This window comes from Candoia aspera, chromosome 10 (assembly GCF_035149785.1).
Source record: "Candoia aspera isolate rCanAsp1 chromosome 10, rCanAsp1.hap2, whole genome shotgun sequence".
NCBI lineage: Eukaryota > Metazoa > Chordata > Lepidosauria > Squamata > Boidae > Candoia > Candoia aspera.
In genome coordinates this window covers 12,573,801-12,581,367 of record NC_086162.1, presented here as the reverse complement: position 1 = coordinate 12,581,367, position 7,567 = coordinate 12,573,801, and positions in this window count along the sequence as shown.

Sequence of the window (7,567 nt, the reverse complement as noted above, 5' to 3'; positions counted from 1 at the left end):
TTTCATTTTAAATGTGCTTTTTAAAAAAAATAATTGAATAGTACTATTTCTCTATTTAAAAATAAATGGATGAGTACTAGTAATTGAAGCCATTGCCACTCTGCAGGAAACAGAAACAGACTGATTCATCATTTAAGTTCCAGTTATGCTGAACAGCAAGAAGCAAAAGCAGCAGAACTTACAGGCAGGAAGCTTTCAGTTAAAATTGCAGGGGAACTGTTGCTGAACATCATCAATGACCTTGATAACAAGGATGCTAAATAACATAGAGCTATTAAATGAAAGCATCATTTCAATGCTTCATTTAGCTGATTGGGGGGGGGGGGATACCTCAACAGTACTACAGTACTACTAAAAGTATCTTAGCACGCAAATGGCCCAGTAGGCTGCGATATGCTCCTCTCTCAGAAGCAGTTCTTACTTCATTAATGCCAGGACCCTGAACTGGATGGCCAGCCTCCCTTTCCATGCTTGTTAGTTGCTTGTGTGTGAATGCAGGTGACCTGCAGCCCAGAGAAAAAGGGAAATGAGCACTAGCAGTGGCTCTTCCTTAGCCCCTTAGTAGAAGAATAAGAAGCAAAAGTAGCTGAGCAAGGGACAAGCAGTTTGGGATGAGAGGTCCACCATGGGACCCTTTAGGCCAAGGGAAGTTTGGCAGCTGCCCAAGGGTGCCAGCTGCTGCCCATGGTGCGGGAGAGCAACATGTCCCATGGAATATCAGCAACTTAGTCTGGATTTCTCCACGCTTTTCTCAATAACCTTGAGATCTACAATTAAATAAGCATAGGGTTCTGGGAGCCGAGATGATGTAGAGGGGAGGATGAGCGTACTGACAATGACCAAGCAAGCAAATGACTGGGAGTTCGCTCTGTGTCCTCTCCTTGCTACAAGCTTCCTTCCATCCAGTAGGGCTCTTCCAGGGAGGCAGACAAAGCCCACCCACGGACCACATTCTCTTTGCTTAAGGACCACGTTTGATTTTGTGGCGGCCTTTGCAGTTGATGAGGCTTCTTTACTTTCTAAGCTCCCACTCTTCTGGGAAGCTGTGATGTCAGGCTTCCCACCCTGGAAATGTAGTCATTTGCATTTTTGATTCGTTGATAGGACAGCTAGACAAATGCTGTGCCAGCAGACCTGGGGGGGAGGGGGGCAGACAAGCCCAGGATGAGAAAGGGAGGGGCAGAGCCTTTGGGCAGGGGGCAAACTGCTGCTGGTTTATAGTTAGACCATGATCAAAAACAGCAGTACGGTCAACTCAGTCCAGTTCTGAATGGGTCAGTCAAGTGTCATTGCTTAAAAGAGAAATGTATGGATACCGATCACACATGGACATGGAAACCAAATGGTTAAATAAAGCAAGTTTACATGCCCAGAGATTTTTTGTTGTTGTTATCCAAATGCCTAGGAGCTGCCCCTTTCTATACTATGTCATAATGTTGATTTTTTAAAAAAATATTGTACATAAAGAGAAATAAACCTTTCTAACAAGAGAAGCTGGATATGAATCTTTGTCAAGTAGAACAAGCCTGTTTTCAGAATAAAATCAGAGCAAAGATAAATTGAATATAATCCTAGATCACAGTTTGGTTTGTTTGATCGTGGGGGGTGGGGGGGAAGTCAAGAAGGTGGCCACAACATGATTAAAGTCCCAATCCGTTTTACTTGCATTGCATGTCCAACATATGTAAAAAGTGGTACGGCTTTGATCATGTTGTTCTGGCTGCCATCTTAATTTTCTCTATTCCTCTGCAGATATCCCTGATGTTTGGTTTGGGCTTAGCATAATTGGGGAGTCCAGCCATTGTAGTTTATAAATCATGGTTTATGCTTTGTATGTGATGCAAAGTTCATTTGATAAACTATGATAAATCCATGGCTTGATTATCCTTGTCTGTCTTGCAGATTACAGAGCCAGGGAAAACATTAGATCACTCATTCTGAGAAAACCTTGCTTTGAAAATAGCTTGTACATCTCGTCCAGATAGTGTGGGGCATAATGGCCATGCTGTCAAGTTGATGGGGTTCAGTAATAGCAGGAGAGCCACATGTCTGGAATAGGTGGTCACCTGTAAAGATTAAATGTGGCTGCAGGTGTCTATTAGAAGCCATAGTGTCATCACATGCATTATGACATTGTGCAGATGACATAAATGATGTCATTTGCATTGGTTGTGCAACAACCTCATGATGTACATAATGCCATTTCATCACACCCCCACAAATGCCTATGAATCTGGTATACTTAACCTGACACAATATGCCATAAAGCTTGGTTAATGGAGCAATACACCAAGTTTACATCATCATCATCATCATCATCATCATCGCTTAATTTGTATCCTGCTTTTCTGCCCAGAGGACACACAAGATGGCTAATAGTTTTGTTTTTTTTAAAAAGCAGGCATCAAACTAAAACTGAATAAATCCAGTTAAAATCAACATCTAACTAACTGAAATGAGGTGGGAGGGAATGATGAAATAGGAAGAAAGAAGCTCTTGGACCCTTCCCAAAAGTTAAAAAGATGCTGAGTCTAACTGTCAAGGGAGCACATTCTACAATTCAGTTAAAGTTGGCTTATGCTGGATAAACCTTGAGTGGCCACCAGAGCTCCTTGTGAGTAAACATTTTCTTATGCGTAAAGGCCTACTTATCTCAGCAGATGGCAACATCTGGGTGACCTTGCCTGTGCTTGGAAGCTAAAGAGGGTGGGCTCTGGTTAGTCTTTGAGTGGAAAAGCAGAGAATGTAGGCTGGACTGAGAAAACATGTCCTGGAAGAAGAAAACTGCACAGATGAAGCCATGAAAGTTACTAGGAGTCAAGATGAAAAAAGATGTTACACCTTTTTAAGGCCTTGCCTCCAAGAAGGAACTCTGAAAAAGTTGTTCTAATGGCCTGCAGGTGAATACCAAGGGAATGTCTGGGAGCTGAAGCTGATAGCTTCCCATCCCAGGTGTTTACTATGTAACCCAAACCCCAAAGGTGAGGGTTTACCAGACTTTGTTCCTTTGGACATTTTGTGCTTCATTCTTGGACTGTTTGGGATGTCACTTCTGCTGACCAGGTATGATTTTGATCTATCTACAATAGTTCTCTACAGCTCCTTACATTTCTAGTCAACTATCTGGAGGTTGTGTTCACACTGCAGGCTTCTCCTGCTAATTGGATGGACCCATTTTCTAGTTGGCACAATGTGTTGAACTCCAAACTAATGCAATGGGTTCCTTTTGCGTAGTGGGTGCTAACTATGTTGTATGAACATGGCTTATGGCAGAAGGGGTTTCATGTGTTGTATGGATGCATTGGCTACATTAAGCATGGCATGTGAACAGAGCCATTCTAAATAATGTAATCCTACTGAGTGAGTGTATTGATTTCCCCTTGGGAAGAATCTATCCAAGTCTGCAGGGGAGACTGGTGGGTAGGATCAGAGCTGGGAGTGGGAGGAGTGACCCTCCCCCATCTTTTTCTATGTTATGCTTGCCTTTTATCTTTTTTGCTGCTGTTCCCTGATATTGCCTAGTTTTACACAACGTATCTACAGTCCTTTAGATGATCTGCTTGCCTTTTAAAATGCTTGAAGTATCTTAGACAAATAAAGATACTTCAAGCATTTTAAAATAAAAAGTTCAACCTTTATGGTATCTTAGCACAGGTACGATCTGGGTCTATACAGTATGCTAAACCAGAATACGGTTTGTTTCATGAATGGGCTAGTATTTCACTTGAATCCAGCCAATTCAGGTTTAAGCAAGAAGCTATAATCAAAGAAACAGTAGCTTGGTAGGCCCAGTCAGATTCAGTCTGTAATTTTTTTTTTTAATTAAAGCTGCAAAGGGATGGGCATTAACAGTATACTGTATTAATCTCTGATGTCAGATTTCATACTTTTTAAAGTGGCCATGTGCAATAACTGGGAATGTGCTGTTTTATTATAGGAAAAGATAGGTAGGTAGGTAGGTAGATAGATGCAAAAATGAGCATCTGTAGTTATATACTTAACTAGCTAACTCAGTGTTTCTCAACCTTAACCACTTTAAGATGTGTAGACTTCAACTCCCACAATTCATGCTGGCTGGGGAATTCTGGGAGTTGAAGTCCACACATCTTAAAGTGGCCAAGTTTGAAGAACACTGAGCTAGACTATACCTTTAAAAAGAGTGCTTATGGCAGCCCCAGATTCTGTTATGACTGCTGTTCTCCTTGGTCCTTGTGTTCTTAGGGGTCCAGATGAGCTGCGGGGTTTTGGCCCCAAACTCTAGCTTCAGTACTCAGATGAACTTGGATGTGTTGAACCCAGATGTCTATACTGCTAGTTCCAAGCGAGAGGCCAGGCTGCAGACCCCCTGAGCAGAACACCCATAAGATTTATAATAATTAGTAAACAATCAGTCATTAAACTTTTTGCAATCAAAAGAGCCATATGTAAAACAAGCAAAACAGAACCATTGCACTGGTTGATTCAACCATAAAATATTTAACAGTAAAAAAAACTGTTAATAACTTACTGAGAATAATAATTCATCCCTCCCAAATTAATTCACAAGTTGCATCCTTAGTTTAATAGCCATGGCCAAAAATGACTCTCTGCACCGAGAGTCACCTTGAAATCACTATCAGACAATAATTCTACATATTCAAAATTAGATCTGCTTGGTGTGGTTTTTTTTTTTAATATTGGCCAGATAGTTAATTTGGGCATTCATTTTTACAGCTCCCCCCACAACTCCCAAGGTCAAGGTAGCTTTCAACCTGATAGCCTTCCAAAAACTTGTAAAAACTTGGCTGCTCTGAAGGGATTTGAGGGCTGCAGAGCTCCTGGTGCCAGGAATGTTATATGAGTTCTAGGTTTTTTAACTGTAATTATGTACAGGAAGTCCTCAGTTAACAATGGTAATTGGGACCAGAATTTCCATTGCTAAGCAACATGATCGTAAAGCGCAATGTCATGTGCCCATGCCTCTTAACAACAGCGGTTTGGGAACTTTGGGTTGCTGTTGTTAAGTGCGACATCACATGATCTCCATTTGCAACCTCCTGCTGGCTTCCCCATTGACTTTGCTTGAGGAAAGCTGGCAGCAAAGTTCGCAAATGGTGACCGTGGGACCCTGCAATGTCAGAACTGCGAGCCGGTTGCCAGGCGCCCAGATTGTGATCATGTGACTGTAGGGACACTGCGATGGCCACAGCTTTGAGGACAGGTTGTAAGTCTCCCCATCCAGCACCGTCGTGACTTCAAATGGTCACTGAATGAATGGTTGTTAACCGAGGACTACCTGTGTTGTATTTATTTCATTGTATCTTGCATTTTATTTTTGTTTACTGAATTAGCTGAAGTTTAAAGTTTGCTTTGATAGGAGGGGGATTAGTTTGCTTTTTTCAATCAATCTAGGAGACTAATCTGCCTGAGAATTTATGAGAATTCAGACCTAAAGTTTGCACTTGTGCTCTGTACAGTATGCCCACCTCATGCTTAACCATGTTAGTAGTAACCCTGATACCTGCATTCACACAATATGCTCAAGTTGGTTATTTCCAGCTAGGTTGATTTTGTCTGTGTCCTTGTGTCTTAGTCTGTTGTGGGAACCCAAACAGTATGATTAGTTGGATGTATGATGTCAAATAGGTAAATTCAGTAACTAGGTTAACAGAAAAAGACAACCTCACTTTTTAAAGAGACCTTAATCTCCTTAAAGACAGATAAGCATGTTCGCTTTTGGTCTGATTCATTGGTAAAGCAAAGCAAGAGAACTAAATTGGTGTTTTTCAAACTTAGCTACTTTAAGACGTGTGGACTTCAGCTTCCAGAATTCCCCAGCCAGCATGGCTGGCTGGGGAATTCTGGGAGTTGAAGTCCAGATGTCTTAAAGTTGCAGAGGTTGAGAAACTATTCTAGCACCTGTTTAGCATTGGTATGAAACAAAGGAATCAGCTATGGGATGTGTATCCATTTTGCTCTGAGTCTACTGTACGTTCTTTTGTTGCAGAAATGATCCAGCAAAAATAAAAGTCTGGATTCACAGAAACTCAGGTTAGCCCAGCCCAGCTGCTATGTTCACTTAGTGTCAACCCTTAGAGGTAGGTCCGGTCAAGAAAGAGGTGTGGCAGAGATTCTAGGCATGCTCTGTTGTAGTACGGGTAGACTTAACAAAACCTTGAAAGCCAATCCGAGCTTCTCTCTGTCCCATACAAAACAAAATCAAGACGGGGTTATTTGGAGTTTCCTACTCATGCCTCTCTCTATCTCTGGACTGTGATCTTTTCTGTAAGACCCCCTCCCCCCAACCCTTAATGGCTTGCTCCTTCCTTCCCCCTCGAAGGCTCTCTCATGCCTTCTGCAAGGTCAGCTGTACAGGCACGCTCTGTCCTCCGAATAAGCCAGAGTGTGGTTTTAACATGATGGCCTGGTTCACACAACACGTGAAGACAGTATCTGGGTGCTGAATCACAAAGTACCCCCACCCACTTCAGTCTAATCTAGACTAGCTTGTGTGTTGGTTTGTGAGGCTTCTGTATTATGCGTTGAAGGGCAGAATTAGGGTCCTTGGGTGCTTGTGTGTATACAAGGGTGCAATGGATGTAAGTCCTTTTCTTTTTAAAATCAAAGCAAAACTGTCTATGTTCCTGATAAGTTCATTCTCCCTGAAACTTGGCTTGCAACTGTAGGTTCAGATGGAAGTGAGGTACAGACCTCATCACCTCTTCTGTCCAAAAGGGTGCAAGAGAAGGGACTTCAGAAAGTACTGATGGCATTACCTCATTGAGCAATGAAACGTCTGCAAGCACACAACCGAGCTCAGAGAGGAGCACCAAGGACTCCTCAGGACTTCAGAAAGTTTGTTAGATCCGTTTTCACACAACGCACCCAGTATAAGCTGGCTGGTACCAAGTGGGCTTTTCTTTGTGTTGTTGGACTCTTGATGTTCCCTGAGTTTGGTACTGAAACGTCTGCAAGAAGACAAACAGATTAAGCAAGAGTCTCCTGGGGAGGCCCAGCCTGGTGGGCTCGATCTGAGTCCACGCAAACTGAAACCTCTTCTGCTCTCCTCTCCCGCATGCACGCCCGTAAAGCCACCGATTCCTCTTGCTCAAAAGCAGGCCCAGATAACAGCTTGCAGGAAGTGGGGCGCCCAGGACGTCAACATTCACTGCAGTGAGGAAAGTGCCGCTAAGCAAGAGGCTTTGGCAACTGCCCTTTCCCTGTCCAGCTGGTGCACATTACACTGCCTTTGCCCTCTATTTACTGAAAGTGGCCACGGCCAAGATAAGGCTGCCTGTTGCAGGCAGGATTGGGCTGTGAAGCATTGCCTGCCTTTCCGGCTGCTGTCTCTGCCAGCGTGCTCCAAATCCTGCTCAGAGCCATCTGTGGAGGCCATTTGGCGCAGCCTCCCCTGCGACACTGAGCTTGCCAGGGAGTTGTTTTTATGCTGACCCAGCCAGCAAGGACAGCTGGCTATGCAAGAAGCGTAGGAGGGTCAAGGGGCTGGGAGGGTTAGAGGAGAGTCAGAGAGAAGGCTGCCTGCTCAGAGAGGCTGCGGGGAAGAGAAGGGTGTGACAGACGAGTGCTA